The following is an 18,737-nucleotide window of genomic DNA, read 5'->3' as shown; positions in this document are numbered from 1 at the left end:
GCAGAAAGATAGGAAGCATATTTTGCTTCAACACAGCAGCTCTAGATCGGGGATTACTCTTGTTTGGAAGTGGCCCAGTGTGTGATTATGTCATGTTTCCTCATATATTCCATGGTTATTTTATTTTATTTTCTTCCTGATTCCATCGATTCTTTTCAGCCGAGTACTTCAGCTTCATTTTTGTCAGTCATCATCAGAATGTGCTCATATTTTTTGTGGTTTAGGGGATGATATACATCTTCTCCTTTCATATATCAAAAGGAGGAAGACAAAGAGAGGCACAGGGAGACAACAGGGTGGGGGCAAATACAGAATTCCATGTATTTAGTTTCATATTCTGTTGTATATTCTCTTATGCCTTATATATGTTATTCAATTTTTTAATGAAGATGTAATACTATGTCACCTAGAAAAATTTTCTGTAGCAAATAGTAGTAGAATTGAAGTTAAACTTTCCATATTACAGAAGCTGAAGATTCCACCTGAGCTACTTTGTAAAGTCAGCAAAGGGAAGAGGAGGGGGAGGGGGAGGGGAGGAAAGACCAGGATGACAAAATAAATGCTTTCAACAGGTAAAGCAAGCATAGCCTGAGCTTAATTTTGTGCCTTTCTGCTGAGTCCAACCCTGATCTGATCATCTGAATACAACCCTCAAGCAAAACTAATATGTTGAAGCTGACTCATTTGAAAAAGGTTGTATATTTTCTGGACTGGTATTTGAGCATAGACAAGCCAGGATCCAAGTCGAGCTCAGCCAGCAGATTTTGAAGAGAACCTTGATGAGTCAACCCCAAGTTCAACAGATCTGGTTGATGGGGCCCCAACATCTTTGGGGGAAAGGGGGGGGGGGGGGGGGGGCGGGTAGAAATGGTATGAAGGTTTTGCTGTAATAGATAACACTTCTTTCCAAGTTCAAAATAAATTTTACGTAATTGACTGGTAACTGATGATCTACCCATGGGAGCTGCCACAAGAAGCTACTAGGAGATCATGGCTTCCTCACTAAGAACAAAGCCACCACATCCATTTGATACCGATAGTGGATCCTATAAATGTCCATCTGTATCGCTACCCCTATTGTCAGATGGCTGAAATATAGCGATAGGTTCATGAGATTTTTGCAACTAAAATCATCAGACAAAAAACGAGCCCTTTCTCTTTCTAGCTTTGTTGGTGAAAAAGGAGAATGGAACCTGGTAGTTTTGTGTTGACACAAAGCACTGAATGCAATCCCTATTCTAGACTGGTTTCCGATCCCAACGGTAGATGAGCTATTAGATGAGTTGAACGGCGCCACCATCTTCTCCAAGCTCGATCTCCATTCCGGTTGCCATCAGGTGATAATTCATGAACCAGATGCTCACAAGACTTTATTTTGAACTCACGATGGCCACTATGTATGATTGTCACATCCACCTAGTTGGTATACATTTACCTGAATACCCGGTGGGTGTGATCCACAGTCCCACAGATCTGGTTTCAGACAATCACCAACCATTCCACTCAATAATCCAATCATAAGCAAGATAAATCAATGTTATAATATAAAGAAACATGCTAAGTAAAAGGATCTTAAAACTAAATCAGAGTGCAGAAGTGATGACAAAACTAAAGTAAATAGATGGAAAGGAAAAAGAAAATATAATAAAAACTCCTAAGTCTTCTAATGTTTCGCCTTCTTCTCTAATTGTTTGTACACCTGCAACTTAGGATCAATAGTCCCATTGGTGAGGCGTCTCCTATCATTGTTGATTGGAGCCATAATAGTGCTCCATACTGGTATTAGGATCATACCACGAGTCACTGTCAATTCCCATTGCTTCCTCAACTGAATAATAAACGGGAAATATCTTTGAACTGTAGCTCAGGATCTCTTCTTCACTTTCATAGCCATTTAAAACAACAATTTCCCTGAAGGGTGAGCTCAAAAGAACTAAGCAAGTAGTTTACAAACAAATAACCAATATCATAGTCCAAATCAATACATCACATAGTACAACATGATATGAAGCAAAATGAACAATGCAATGATACTCTAATGGATGCTAGTCTCTAATGGTGGACACACATTAAAATAGAACACTAGCCTCCTCTAGGTAGGTCTCGTCATTTTGATCTCTCACGGATTGGTTACTGGTCTTGAGATCCCGGGTAAGGGGTACAGTCATCCTTCTCGGACGATCACCATGGTTGGGGTTTAGGTCACCACTCTCTCTCACATCACCATTGGCATGAGAACTGGCGTATGTCAAGGATAAGCCTAACCTAATGCAAGTCATCTACTTGGTCACATCATTCTAGGTCCAGATACCTCCCCTCATACTTCTCACCTTTTTGGTTTAGTATCCTTCCCTATCTAGAGTTTATGTTTCTTTCTTGGACTACGTCTTCCCTTAACCCTAATGATCATCCACATATATATATATATAATGGGCAGGAAGCTCTTGTGTCCCCTCATGCTTCTCGCCTTCTTGGGCACCCACGAACCTAAGCCTATTATATGCAAAACCCTCATGCTCCTTGCAGTATTGGGTGCCCACCAACCAAATGCCGCAACCACGGGTCACTCAACATCAATAACCCACCAATAGGTTAATGATTTAACGGGGTACCTAACCAAACTCTTCTAGACTTCCTAGTCATGGCATTTAGTAATCGTGAAAAGCGCCGAGGGGCATTAGAGGATTGTGTTCCATACCACTTCCGCTGATGTCTCAAGACAAAAACACCTAAATAGGTATTACCCAATTCACAATCACAACACACATTCATGTAGCAAGAAGGTTCAATCACATCCCCAATTCAGAAATCAAACTAAGTCCATCAAGTCACATCTTGATCCATATATCAATAGCATCAATAAACACTCATATTCTATAATTTTAGAGTCATAATCATCATTCCAAAACTCTAAAACAGGAGCATGTGAAATTATAAGCAAGTTTCATAACAACCAAGAAAATAACAATGATTATGTGCAAGTGAATGTCTTCACCTTGCTTTGATAGGATCAAACTTCCTTCCTTGCAAGAGAAAGCAACTTTTCTCTCTACCCTGACAGCTTGGGGTGCATTCGGTCTATTATATATGATAGCACTTGCTTTCTTGATTGGCCAAAAGAAGTTGGGAGTCCAAGATAAAACCGGTGAGACTGCACTGATTAAGGTAATCGATGCCTCTAGTAGGAGCTAGGTACCCGGGCTGAAGACCACACTTGATTTTGCCAGGTTGAGTTGTTGTCTAGACCCGAGCTCGTAGTCCTTCAAGATGTGTAGGATGGATAAGGCTCCATTAGGATTTGCTGGGTTGAAATCATGATGTCATCCAAACATTAGGTGAGTAATCTGGTGGCTTATCTTGATACTCATGATAGAGTTTCAAGGGGGATCTAGAAGAAATTGCCTCAACAGAGCGTCTTGGCATAAGATGAAGAGGTACAGCTAAGTGGACACCCCTTTTCATCCTCTAACCAGTTCCCTATTGATCCTTTAACCTGGTGATTTGGTTGAAGTGTCGGTGGCGGCAGTGCTTGTATGACAGAACTTGGTGGTTTGTCTCCATGCTTAAGCTTGTATCCCAAGATTGTTGCATTCATATGTCTCTTTCTGCTTTAATAAGGTCTCCAATATTGCTTGGAGCCCCTATTCCTCAACATATTTCCTTGAGGATGGTGGTTGGAGTTGTATCTTGGAAATCGGATGAAACGAAAAAATTTATGGAACCAAAGAGGAATTGAATAATTCTATTTCGTTAGTTACTAACAGGGATAGCATAGCAGCTAAGTTTGTTCTAATTCATAGCAGTGTATCCTCTTTAAATTCACAATGGACTTGTCAGATGCATTGATAATAAAAAAGATTTTAAGTGAGGCATGGAGCAAGGAACCCAATTAGATATGTCATGTTGCAGTGGCCAATGATGAACAAAAGAAAACGTTAGGAAGAAGAGACAACTGCCAAATTTTCTCCTTCTTTTATTTATTTAGGATGTATGGTGGCGGCAACAAACAATGTCATCACCCACTTCTTAACGGAAGTTAGCTCAATACCTTTCACCAGTGTTACCATTCAATTCCATAATTTAATTGCCATAAAGAAATTGGATGATTTGTTTATTTACAAGCAAACTTGTCCTATTGTGATCCGAATTCGTGTATTCAATTTCATATATATTCTTTTGTATTATAGATTTTCATCTTCAAGGTTTTTGAATGAGAGTTTTGTAACTCTATTCTAGAAATTTTTATATTATAGATTTTCATCAGATTTTCATCTAAAGGTTTTGAATGAGAGTTTTGTAATCATATTCTAGAGATTTGGATAGAGATATCCATTATATTTATTATTATTATTTTGAAATAGGATGATTTTATATATAAGGGATGGAAATATTACATATACCATCTACAAGGGTCAAACCCATAACCTTTTCACTAAAAGGTATGGGCCTTGCCTGTTGAACCCACCACGCACCCGTTCATCCTCAGATTAATGAATTGTATTCAATGTATAAACATGTCAAATCCTTGAGTTACTTCATTTTATTTAGGTACAAGTTGCCAATTTAACTCTTTGAAAATAAGTTGGTCACGCCCACACCGGTACTGTAGAATCTTTGATCAGTGAAAATGAAACAACGTGTTTCGTTGGGTACATGGAACAAAACAGCCATGACCATGAAATCCATGATGCCATGATGCTGTCAGCCGCGTGGATTTTTTGACATCCTTGACCGTTAGACTGGTAGGTTTAGGATTGTCCAAGCCCCAAGCCACACGCAAGCATGAACAAAGCTCAAGCACCTTCTGAGCTTCTTGAGCTCAGGCATCTTCTTCATACGTTTTCATGAATTTGGGACAAATAGCCGCTAGTATTGACTATCAAGTAGTTACAACTTATGAAGGGAACCCCATATATGAGGCCACGACTCTGTCCACCCAGTCTGACTGGATCAATTAAGGGTTGCCCTAGCCATATGCATGCACCTTCTTGGCTTTTTCACTTGAAGACCAGCTGACTTTGTTCATCCAAACTGTAACTATATAAATTGGTGATGGGTGTGATGGAACAACACAAGGAATTCCAAATCCAATTGAGGGGAAGTTAAAGGAGTTAGAATCTCTCTGATCACAAACTTGAAATTGATTATAAGCTTGTGTTTTTCGTTCATCTGGAATTTAAAACAAAGAAAAGATGGTTAGCATGAAGAGCAGCAACATTTCCAAAAGATGGAAGCAGCTTAGCGGGCAGGATAAGTGGAAGAACATGCTGGACACTCTTGACATTGATCTCCGACGATACATCATCCACTATGGCAAAATGACTCAAGCAACATACGACACCTTCAACTCTGAGAAGGTGTCCAAGTATGCCGGAAGCAGCCGGTATGGGAGAACAGATTTCTTCTCAAAGGTGGGTCTGGATATAGGCAATCCATACAAGTATGAGGTGACCAAGTTCCTCTATGCCACCTCCTCAGTGGATTTGCCAGAAGGCATGATCGTGAAGTCATTGTCGAGGGAGGCGTGGAGTAAGGAATCCAATTGGATTGGTTACGTTGCAGTGGCAACAGATGAAGGGAAGGAAACGCTGGGAAGAAGGGATATCGTGATTGCATGGAGAGGTACGGAGCAGGCTCTGGAATGGGCCAACGACATGAACTTCATATTGGTGTCTGCTGATGATTCCATATTTGGCCCAGATGCTGATCATGTTGATGTTCACAGAGGCTGGCTCTCCATGTATACTTCTACCGATCCACGTTCCCCTTACAACAAGTCCAGTGCAAGAACTCAGGTATTGAGTGAGGTAAGAAGACTGGTGGAAAAATTCAAGAACGAAGAGATCAGCATAACTGTAACAGGCCACAGCTTGGGAGCATCTCTTGCAACGATAAACGCAGCAGACATAGCTGCCAATGCAGTGAACAAGCCCAAGGACCAGCCGGACAAGTCATGCCTGGTGACGGCCTTCGTCTTTGCCAGCCCACGCGTTGGAGATGGCGACTTTCGGAAGTTCTGCGCCGGATTAGATGACCTGCGAGTATTTCGCATCACTAATGAACCTGACATCGTCCCTACATACCCACGATTTGGCTACTCTGATGTTGGACAGGAACTAAAGATCGACACCAGAGAGTCTGACTACTTGAAGCGTCCGGGTAATATTTCAAGTTGGCATAACTTGGAGGCCTACCTGCATGGTGTTGCTGGTACTCAAGGCCCCAAAGGAGGTTTCAAGCTAGAAGTTGAACATGATATTGCACGTGTGAACAAGTCCAAAGATGCCTTGAAGGATGAATATCGTGTCCCTGTTTCATGGTGGGTTGAGAAGTATAAAGGAATGGTTCAAGATGCTAGTGGTTCCTGGAAGTTAATGGAGGAAGATATTGATTTGGGCTTATGATGAGTGGCATCTTTTACAGTCTCATTACTAATCGGGCCATTTCCATACATTCAACATTAACTCAATTCCTAGATCTGTTTAAGCTGCATGCCGTGATTTATTTTTCATCTTACATACCATTTTTTTTTTTGCTTTTTTTACTAAATATGTATGGTAGATACATTCAAAGTTTATATTTGTATTTCTTCTTTTTAAACTATGCATGTATACATACAATATACATGAGAGTAAGGAACATAATTTCTCAGAAACACCATACAAATGTATCAGTACATTGTTTAAGTGTTCCCGTAGGAATGCATGTAGATGCATCCAACATTGGTGTAATATTTAAATTTAATTGGGACAATGTGATTATTTTATATTTTACATACACGCTTATTTACATAGAATGATCTTGCCTACCATTTTCCTTTTAGAATTCTCAAAAACTTCAAAGATTTTACCAATACAAAAATATCAAACTTGACCAAAACAATAAAAAAATTCATGAAAAATGATTAATTGAATAAAAATAGTTAAAAAAATTTCATCATGAAGGATTAAGTGAATGACTTGCTAGTACCCCTTGCGTGTAATTGGCTTCAATCTCCTTAACCTTAATATAAGTCGTATAACCTAGTTAGTGCGATTGTGGGATCAATGTGGATCCTTAGAAATAGTAAGACCAAAGGCTTGGACACTCGTATTAATAAAATTAAACAAAATGTAGCATAGCTTGAGTTCATGCTTCTTATACTTGTCATAAATGGAGGATTGGCCTGTCATTCCGATAGTTAAATGGATTAGCAGTTTTTCGCATTCTCCATTGAGGTTCTAATACTTCTCATATGGTGGGCTTGTTCGGCTCTCTGATCATTTGGTCAAATTTAACTAATATGACACTATTCTATTATTAAGACTTCTTCCCTTCTGTTAGGTAGCATGCATTCATATACTCAAATTTAATTTTTCTGTCCCATATTTTATGAGTACTCACTCTTCAATGATAATACATTAAAACAACATTTCTTGCATATATGAGACATTTCTAGTAAAAGTTCATCAAATAAATAAGGGATCATTAATATTGAATGCACGTATTATGTTGGTTATAAAATAAAATGAATTCCTGCCACTATTGAGAGAGAAAAAATATATTTTTGAGAAGATGGCATGGAAGGGTATGGAGCAAGTTAACAACATAACTTTTCGAGGTTTTATATATGTGTTGGGGAAAGACCTCAACCCTTGAATTCATGACTTTTTTCCTTATCCTACAAGTATGCATCTAATTTATTCTTATATCCCACGTTTTGTAAATGAAAATACCTACTGATGTACTTTCAGATAAGTGAATATTGACCTTCTATCATACTATGTTAAAGATAAAATTTTACACGTGGCATGAGTTATTTCAGAGCTAAGAACAAGTTTTTCAGGGTGAAGGTTTCTAATTCAACTCATTTTTGTTTTATTGGTCAAACCCTTAGCAACAATAGGGCCATGAGGATTAGTGATAAAATTAATATTGATTATTTAGGATGCTGTTTCTATCCACATGGCATGTATAGAAAGGTATTTCCTGTAGTCAAATAAAAACTCATTTTATTCATTTTCCATGAGCCACTTGAAATTCAAATTCAAATTGAGGATATACTGGTAAATTTTTCCTTTGTCGTATCCCAAACCCAACTTCTGCACTCATTGGGCTGATGTCTCCTTGGCAACTAAAGCACCCCATAAGGCCTAAGAGTTAAGTCCAATGGACCAAGAAACTTGGGAAAAGTTCCTTGAGTGTCATCCAATCAATGCCAAATTGTTGGAGGATGATGATGTGCTTGCTCAATATGACCTTCTCTTGGGTAAGCTTTTATTTTCTGTGTGCATCTGTCCTTGATCTACCTTGATTAAATATTGAACAATGTCGTTCTTTTTTCTTGCAGCGGGTAAATAAGTGTCTCAAAAGGAAATGACGAAAGTCTCTCTAGGAGATAAGGAGAGAAAAAAAGAAAAAAAAGAAGAGGGCGAAAGCTCGGCTTAAGAGAGAGTCTGAGGAGGCAAAGAAGAAGAGGGAGGAGGCCAAAGAGGCCGAAAAGAGAAGGAAGGCTGAAGAGGCCTAAAGGAAGAAGAAAGCTGGGGAATTATATGAGTGATACATTCCGCTACTTCCAACTTTAGAAATTTGCAAGTGTTTTGATCTAGGCCCAAAAAGCAAGCAATTGAGAAGCTTCCTATCCATTGATTAATCCAAAAATTAACCTCATTTCCAATCTCTATAGACCATTGCTCCTTTGGTTGAACAAAACTCTAAACCTTCTTCAAACCTTTGAATACAAAAGAGTGTTGTATTGAAGGTTTTAGCAGTCCTATTGCACTTACCAATCTTCCCCTTAGGAACATAGCAAATTTTGATTCTTTAGGTAAAAAACTCATTCTATTCATTTTCCACGAGCCACTTGAAATTCAAATGCAAATTGAGGGTATAATGGTAAATTTTTCCTTTGTCGTATCCCAAACCCAACTTCTGCACTCGTTGGGCTGATGTCTCTCCTTTGCAACTAAAGCACCCCATAAGGCCTAAGAGTTAAGTCCAGTGGACCAAGAAACTTGGGAAAAGTTCCTTGAGTGTCAACCAATCAATGCGAAATTCTTGGAGGATGATGATGTGCTTGCTCAATATGACCTTCTCTTGGGTAAGCTTTTATTTTCTGTGTGCATCTGTCCTTGATCTACCTTGATTAAATATTGAACAATGTCGTTCTTTTTTCTTGCAGCGGGTAAATAAGTGTCTCAAAAGGAAATGACGAAAGTCTCTCTAGAAAAAAAAAAAAAAAAAAAAAAAAAAAAAAAAAGAAGAGGGCGAAAGCTCGGCTTAAGAGAGAGTCTGAGGAGGCAAAGAAGAAGAGGGAGGAGGCCAAAGAGGCCGAAAAGAGAAGGAAGGCTGAAGAGGCCTAAAGGAAGAAGAAAGCTGGGGAATTATATGAGTGATACATTCCGCTACTTCCAACTTTAGAAATTTGCAAGTGTTTTGATCTAGGCCCAAAAAGCTAGCAATTGAGAAGCTTCCTATCCATTGATTAATCCAAAAATTAACCTCATTTCCAATCTCTATAGACCATTGCTCCTTTGATTGAACAAAACTCTAAACCTTCTTCAAACCTTTGAATACAAAAGAGTGTTGTATTGAAGGTTTTAGCAGTCCTATTGCACTTACCAACCTTCCCCTTAGGAACATAGCAAATTTTGATTCTTTATGCTTGATTTTCCAAGCAAGTCTACAGAAGCAAGCAAAAGTTCATCTCACGAAGTCGTCGAATTCCTAGGCCCCCCCTTCCTTCTTTGGTTTGCAAACCATGTCCCACTTTATTGTCACCTTCTTGATTGACTCAATGTTACTAGTCCAGATAAAATTTCGCATCCATAATTCACCTTGTTTTATAATAGAACACGACCACTAATATATTGCAAAATTATGAATAGGGGTACTAGAAATTACTAACCTCCAACTCCACCCTGCCAGCTTGTGACTGAAGCTTCTTTTCCCAACAAATTGGCAGCATTCTTGACTGAGTTACTCTTCCCTTGAATATGTCCACGCCAAGGTATGTGGTAGGAAACGGAGGAACGGCATGTGCCAGAATCTTTGCAATTTTGTGCTTTCTTTGTGGAGTACTCCATTTGCCAAGGAAAAGTTTGTTTTTTTCCACACTAATTTGTTGTCTAGAGTACTCTTGATATTTGTTCAGGAAATTTAACAAGTTTCTGACATACCTTACAGATGCATTAGTACAAATAAATATGTCATCATTATATAACAGGTGAGAGGGAACTTCAACCTCCCTTGGACCAAGCAAGGTTTTTAATTTCCCCTCTTGTACTCGGGCACTCAAACCTCTATGAAGTGCCTCTTCTGCAAGTTGGAATAGCAAGGCAGAAATAGGATTCCGTTGTCTTAGCCCTCTTTCCACACCAAAGAATCCAATAGGATCCCCATTTAATAAGATGGAAATCCTAGATGATACAACATCTCATGAATCCACCCAATCCACTTGGCAGAAAAACCAAAGATTTTAGTACAACAAAAAAAAAACCCCAAATAAAGAATCGTAGGCTTTTATTATTATTATTATTATTAATTTTTTTATATATATCTAATTTTAAACCCAACCCTTCCTCTGATTGTGACATGGAGCATGTTAACTAACTTAGAAGCAACATAAATATTTTCGAGCATAATCTTACCTCTTTGAAAAGTTCATTTATCTTCTGAAATCAACCTTGGTAAGAGAAGACTAAGATGGGAAGCTAACACCTTTGAGAGCACTTTGCAGAAGAAGTTTCCCATTCAAATCAGGCAAAACTTTTCTAGACATGCCGCATTTCCCAACTTTGGGATCAATGTAATAAAATTGTTGTTCACTCCCTTTGGTAGTTTCCCTTTTCGAAAAAAGGATTTACTGGTTGCCCAAAAGTATTTGCAAAGGATGTCCCAACATGCTCTAAACAAGGTACCTGGAAATCCATCAGGCCTTGGAGCACTCTTTGGATAAAGTTATCAAATTGTCTTCTGAATCTCTTCCTCTGACAGAGTGGCTTCCAGAAACTCAAGATTTCTCTCAAACAGAATACAAGAAATGTGCTTAAGCAATTCGTGTTGAGAAGTGCATGCTACTGCCTTATGGAATTGATCATAAAATCCAAGGGAGTATTGCATTTTTATCGCATTTAGAATCCTTGTTTACATGAGACTCTTGATAGAAGAGCTCATCAGACATGCCCTGCTGGTCTATTAGAATTTGTATTTGTTTGAGGTCCATTTCAGCTTGCTTAATTGCAGAAAATATGTTAGGAAACTCCAATTTTGCCCAAGCCCTCAAAGGACTTTTCACCTTTTTAAAATTCTGTTCTAGACCAAAAAGGGGTTCCCCCTCCGTAGGTTTCTACCATACATTCCCTACAACACCCCTAAAATTTGGGCTATCAATCCAAAATTATTAAACTGAAAAGCAATGTTTGAAGTCTCTCACCGACTCCAGAAATCAACAAGAGAGGCTTGTGGACAAATGCCTGTATAGGAAGCACCATCTGATGAGAATCCTTGAAGTCGTGCAACCATTCTTCATTACATAGACTTCTATCAAGCATTGTCTGAACATTACCTCTATAGCGATGATTAGACCAAGTGAATTTTCTCCCCTAGTGAAGGTAACTCCAACAAGTCACAAAAATTGACCATTCCTTGAAAGTTAGTTGCAAAACCAAGATTGTACCTCCCTGTACCCTTCTTTTCAAAAGAGTGGATAGTGGAATTAAAATCTCCCACCACAACCCGTGGTAAAGTACTCAATGGAAGTGCCGCCAAATCCAACCAAAGTTGCTGACGGTCAGCCTTGAAACAACTTCCATGTACTACCGGAAGCCCTCACTGATCACCATTCCAATAGACTTCTACAAATATTTGTTGGTCAGAGGAAGAAAGCACCCAAGGTCTAGGTAGATCACGTCTCCAAAAAAAGCCAGAAATTCAGCTCTTTATTAATTTTGTTATTAAAAATAAAGTCACTACCAAACCCTAATCGATTGAGCATCCAGATCGGGCATCCTATCACCTCTACCACATGCACAACGAGACAAGGGAATTCTACTTGGTGCGACATAAGTAGTAGCTTAAGAGCTCTTCAACCAGTTGATTTTCTAATACCACTGTTGTTCCAAAAAAACTATTTCATAAGAAAAGAATTTAAGGATTATGATCGTCTCCCCTCTTGGATTGACCTACTGTAGAATTTTATTCCTTTACAAGCAATAGTGAATCAACTTGATGAATCTCCTCCGAAGTCTTCACTGAATGCAAAGAACTAGCTACCTTATTTTTCCCTACTTTGTTCAGCCGACTTGATTTATGGAGACCAAAGACTTGTTCAACCTATTCGACAACACCTTCTAGGTTTTTCATTGTGAGATCTACATCCAAAGAACTAGCGGCCTCCTCCCCCATGGCATTTTGACATTGTTGGATTGGAATCAAAGCATTTGTGACTTCCTGAGGAAAAGAGCTCAATTCCACACCAGAAGAGTTTTCCTACGCATCAAAGTTATATATTGAGGCTACCTTTTTCTTAACACCATCCTCCCTCTCTCTTTGACTCAATCTAATACACTCTAGAACTTTCCTAAACCATAATCAAATGCAACTCTCAAGCAAGCATAGTTTCTAATTACAATTTGACCAAAAAGGAAACTAAATCCCTAAAGCCCTTAGATCTTTGCTAAAGTCCATAGTTTCCAAGAAAAATGTGGGAGAAAGGGTGAGATAGTTTGATAAGGGATGTATGTGGTTTGGTTGTTGCAACCTACGTCTGCGAGAATGTGATTTGCTTCCTTGAGATTGATTGTAGTACATATTACATAGTTATAATTACAAGAGTTATGTTCAACATTAATCTTGGACTCTTACTCTAGAGTTTGAATAACACAATTTATCTATTTGTGTTTGGTATGAACTATGTCTCCTATGTGTTTGAATATAATGATGAGTCAGATCCACTTGTGGATAAGATGTAATCTGTTGGAGTCTCTTAAGTAGTTGAGTTTGAGTCTAATTTTTGAAGCCTTACATGCATGGAGGAGGTATTCAAGTTTGAGCGGAGTTCTTGAGGCCTTGCACGCATGGAGGTAGTTGAGTTTGAGAGGAATTCTTGAAGCATTGCACACATGGAGTAGTGGTGGCTAGGGTTGCCTGTGGTGTTTTTGTTTTGCCCTCAGATTTGCAAAAAACTATTATTATCCTTAACAATAGCCTATCCTTGATTATTACCTCTAGAAGTCTACTTTGAGCTTTGACCATTTATTTTGATAAGGAACCAACATATAAACCTTATCAATCTTTTTTGTTACTTTCCATCTATTGAACCCTAATCGAAGGATGGTTGAGTTACTGATATGAAATGTCAATTAATGGTGAGAAGAAAGGGCAAGTACTCCAAACATGATACACCTTTACTTGAAGTTCTTCTAGAAGGATTTTTTTTTTTTTTTTTTTTTTTTGGAGAAGAGATGAGAAAAGAATAAAAGAGAAAAAGATTTTGCTTGAAAATAATGAGTTACTTGGAAAGTAATATCATTGTGCTAAATACCTCATTTCCCCCAATGCATACTGCTTTGCCCTTTTGGTTTTATGGTTTCTATAGTTTTTGAGAACCTGATGGAAATTGATTATGATATGTCATTGTGATTCAATTCATTCCTTTGATTTCATTTTAACCCAATTTTTTTTTCCCTTTCACACCCCTACCTAAAGCCTGATTACAACATGTTAACGACCCTTGGATGTGTGTATTTGATTCAATACTTAGTGGTGGAGGCATGATTTCTTTGCAAACATATGATAATTATCCTTCAATGATTGATTTGAGTGATTTTGTTACCCTTAAACACTTGAGCGTTTAGAGTGAATTCAAATGACAGGGTATTGAAATCCGATGCATCTTGAACCTGATGATATATTGAAACTAGTTGTTATCTACGTTGATTGATGAGGTTTACTTGAGATTGTTGATTTTTAGTTGAAATTCAATTTATTTTTGAAATCACAGAAGAGAAGAACTTTTGGAATAATGCTTGAGGACAAATAATGGTTTAAGTGTGGGGGAATTTGATAGATCGCTTAATTGCCTTTATATTATATCAATTCCTTGTATTTTAAGGAGATCAATTGCTTGTTTATTAGATTTTTATTATTTTTGTGCTATATTGACATATTGGAGCGTTTGAATATATAGTCTAGAAAAAGAGTGGTTTAGAGCCACAACACAACATTGTTAGATCAAAGGAATGCTAGACTGAATCAAAAAACCAAACCCAAAGTTGGAGGATTTGGTTATGTCCAAAGCTGAAGGTTTTGATTATGTCTAAAGCCTGAAGATTTCAATATGTCCAAATTTGGATGAAAATCCTCTCTTCAATAACCAAAGATTTGATTCACTCTTGTGATTGGACATCTTAGGAAGAAGCCGAATTATAAAGTAACTAAATTGAAAACCATTACATTGGCAAGAAGAAGACTGGAAACCATTATATTAGCAAGAAGGAGAATGGAAACAACTGAATTAGGAAGAATTGCATTAGTAAGAAGAACACTGGAAATGAAAAATTGGAAAGGAGACATAATTGACAGGGGGTAAGAAGGATAATAGAAACAACTAAATTAGGAAGAATTGCATTAGTAAGGAGAATAAAGGAAATGACAAAATTGGAAAGGAGGTAGAATTGGCCAAGAAGGAAGACATTTCCGGAGAGTGATCATCACACACCACAACAAGAGGAGGCTATAGTTCTAAGGAAGAGAGGGTGCAATGTTTTCTTCATTTTTCATTCCTTTGTTCTTCTTTCCTATGTCTAGCTAATTTTGTTCCAATCAAGGTTAATAGAAGTTTGATTTTCTATAATTGTGAGATCCCGAGTAATTAGTTTTTTTTCTTTAATTCTCGGGTTTTTATACATTTATTTATCATGTTATGGGAATAATACTTAGACAATGGCCCTATTGTTTGATTGTTAATTTTAATAGTTAGTCAATTATAATAGTTATCTATTGATTATTTTAATATAAGTGACAAATAACATCGTTGAAGGGTAATCAATGCCCTAGGAAGTTTGCTATGAGAATGTAAATCCTAGTTAAATAAGTAAGGCATTTTCGGATTTATTGGCTAGGGATTGGATCTTTAATATTTAATTCAATTAATAGGCATAACTCATAAGACTAATTTGAATGTTTTGTTTATTGATTAGGGGAAATAACTTAAAAGGACGGATCCAAAAGTTATCAAGAAAGTAGGGAAAGATTGATTGTTAGAGTACTTATCCTCAATAACCATAACCAATCTATCTAAAATTAAAGGTTTTATTTTGAGTTAATGATCAATTGAGGGAATTAAATATGAAATTAATTATTGGTTGATAGTTTTGGTATTTTGGTTTTCTTGTTAATTATTTTATCTGGTTTTTCATTCATTATTTAGTTTCTCAATTCAAAAACCCCTTAATTTATATCAAGGAATAAATCTTCATCAATATCTGTGGATACGACCTTACTCCTTACCATCATAGATTCAATTCAGAGAAGGATTATCATTAATGGATTTGACACCCACCTATATGGTCTTTGAGAATAAAATCTAAGGATAAAATTGTAATTTCATTTCTTATAATTTTAAATCCGGGTGTTATGGTCATTTCATGTGTGACAGTGATAGTCATGCGAAGGTGTCAGTTGAAGCTGGATCTAGACATAGTTTTAGCGGCGATAAGGATCCAACCCGAGTTTAAGCCCAAAAATATGGACTCTAGTGTAAAATTTTCTATTGAAAAAGCATAAGGATATTTTGGTTGTAAAAGTGATTATGTGTCATCAATTGGTTTTCATGGATACCACACTGGAAGAAAATACAAGATGCCATTTTTCTAGGTTAAAAATTACTTAGATCAAACCTCAAGGGGTCCAAATGAAGATTACACATTTCCTATTAATTAAAGGAAAAGAAAATCAATCCACCCATCCCAAGGCTCAATAAATGAGGTAATTGCCAAAACACGTGTATTACAAGGGCAACTGTGGTCTACCAACTGTTGCGCCAAGGATTGTCAATTAGAGGTACATGTAAATTTCCCTTAAATAAATGATTTATTTGGTTTTGACTATGTGGTTCTTATCCTTATCATATGAAGGGCTGCTCTAGCATTTCAATAATTGAATAGATTATTGGTCTTCTAACTTATTCAATCTGTGGGACTTCTCATCTGAATGGAGAACTGGTCTCGTGTTCCATTAATTGATCAAATAAGTAGTGGTCTTTTAACTAATTTTTCATTGTCAAATTTAGTTAGCATGTATAACCATCAAACTAAGACTTTTTCTTTATCAAGCCTCCATGCATCCAATTCAAAATTTCTCCCATGTTTTGTAAATGTTGAATTTTCAGGCAAACGTACCTTTCCTATCATATCTTTTTTAAGCCTACATTATCAAAACACAAATTTCTGTATAGTTGTCATTCAACTCTTTGAAGTAATCGGGGTCACGCCCACCAATAACCGTACAATCTTTATGGTGAAGAAAAAAATAATGAAAAACACATTTCGTAGGGAATCTGGGAGAAGCAGCCATGACAAGTTTAACCAAGTCTGATTGGACTTAGAATGGTAGGTTTAAGGTTAAATTTATTTTTTTAAATTTTTTGACACCCATTGACCGTTAGAATGGTAGGTTTAAGGTTGTCGTCCTTGCCATATGCATGGAAAGTGCCCAAGTAGCTTCTTGCTCTTGATTTAAAGTTAAAGACCAGCTGACTTGGTCCAAGAAACTCAACTATATATTTGTAACGGGTATGATAGGACAATACAAGGAACTCTCAATTCAATCAACAAGAAACCAAAGACAAATCTCTCTGATTCATACTTGTATTTCGATAATTGAGTTTGTAAGTTAGAATCCCAGAAAAGATGGGTAGTCTTAGAGAAAGCAGCATTTCCAAGAGATGGAAGCAGCTAAGCGGGAAGGATAAATGGAGTAACATGCTTGATCCGCTCGATATCGATCTCCGGCGATATATCATCCATTATGGTAAAATGGGTCAGGCGACATACGATGCCTTCAACTCAAAGAAGGTGTCAAAGTATGCCGGAAGCAGCCGGTATGGGCGGTCAGACTTCTTCTCCAAGGTGGGTTTGGATATAGGCAACCCATTCAAGTATGAGGTGACCAAGTTCCTCTATGCCACTTCCTCAGTAGACTTGCCTAATGGTTTGCTCGTGAAGTCATTGTCGAGGGAGGCATGGAACAAGGAATCCAATTGGATTGGTTACGTTGCAGTGACGACTGATGAAGGAAAGGAGGCTCTGGGAAGGAGAGATATTGTGATTGCATGGAGAGGCACCCAGCAGGCTATGGAATGGGCCAACGACATTAACTTCATATTGGTGTCTGCTGATGATTCCATATTTGGCCCAGATGCCGACCATGTTGATGTGCATCGAGGCTGGTACTCCATGTATACGTCCAATGATCCACGCTCTCGCTATAACAAGTCCAGTGCAAGAACTCAGGTATTGAGTGAGGTGAGAAGACTGGTGGAAAAATACAAGAACGAAGAGATCAGCGTAACTGTGACAGGCCACAGCTTGGGAGCATCCCTAGCAACAATAAACGCAGCAGACATAGCTGCTAATGCGGTGAACAAGCCCAAGGACCAACCAAACAAGTCATGCCCAGTGACGGCCTTTGTCTTCGCCAGCCCTCGCGTTGGAGATGGCGACTTCCGGAAGTTTTGTGCCGGATTAGATGACCTCCGAGTGTTGCGGATCACCAACGAACCTGACATCGTCCCTACATACCCACGCTTTGGCTACTCTGATGTTGGACAGGAACTAAAGATCGACACCAGAGAGTCTGACTACTTGAAGCGTCCGGGTAATATTTCAAGTTGGCATAGCTTGGAAGCCTACTTGCATGGTGTTGCAGGTACCCAAGGGGCGAAAGGAGGATTTAAGCTAGAAGTTGATCATGATATTGCACGCGTGAACAAGTACATGGATGGGTTGAAGGATGAATATGATGTGCCCGTTTCATGGTGGGTTGAGAAGAATAATGGAATGGTTCAAGTTGCAGATGGTTCTTGGGTGTTACTGGAGGAAGATATTGATCTTGGGCTATGAATGGTATCTTATACAGTCTCAGTATTACTCGATCATCAAATTATTGCATCTGATGAAGCTAGATGCATCCATCTTCGATCTGATATAGCATATCAGGGTGGATCAAATAGATCAAACCTTGACCTTCTCACTGGAGGGGTTAGTCATTGACTCATTGCCAACTGAGCTGACGTTTGATGATGATCTGATATAGCAGATAGTAATTTTTTAATGTACACTATTCAATTCATTCTTTATTTTATAGTACTTTATAGTGTTGATCCAGCATTCGTAGTTGTTTTTGTATCATAGTTGCACCATTTGGGTATGCCTGCCTGGAAGTTAACTATGTAATATTCTTTCAATTTATTCATTCTGCTTAAGTTAACTATGTAGTATTCTTTTATTTTATTCATTCTGCTTATCTATACGATTACATTGTAATTTATAAGAGCAATTGTCACCCATTTTAGTGGCCTAGATTCTATGGTTATGCAATGATAGATCCTTAAGAAGCAGCTTTAGGGATTCTTTGTTGGTCATGGATGAAGATCAAGATCGTGTAATAAGGGAAACTACAAGGGCTTCGATGCGTATAACAATACAAAGTACAAACGGATGTTTTTTGTCAATATGTAATTCACGTTTAACCCTCAA

At 37.9% G+C, this 18,737-nt stretch overlaps 2 pseudogenes; both read left to right on the top strand.

Moving 5' to 3' along the window:
* Positions 1–4,985: 4,985 nt before the first annotated feature.
* On the top strand, positions 4,986–6,752 carry LOC149004717 (phospholipase A1-IIgamma pseudogene; annotated as a pseudogene).
* Positions 6,753–16,802: 10,050 nt separating this feature from the next.
* Positions 16,803–18,536, top strand: LOC149004716 (phospholipase A1-IIgamma pseudogene; annotated as a pseudogene).
* The last annotated feature ends 201 nt before the right edge of the window (positions 18,537–18,737 follow it).

Source organism: Hakea prostrata, chromosome 9, assembly GCF_041222555.1.
Source record: "Hakea prostrata isolate BN-2017 chromosome 9, UWA_Hpros_2, whole genome shotgun sequence".
NCBI lineage: Eukaryota > Viridiplantae > Streptophyta > Magnoliopsida > Proteales > Proteaceae > Hakea > Hakea prostrata.
Note: the sequence above shows the minus strand (reverse complement) of the source record. Positions and strands in the feature narration are given on the sequence as shown.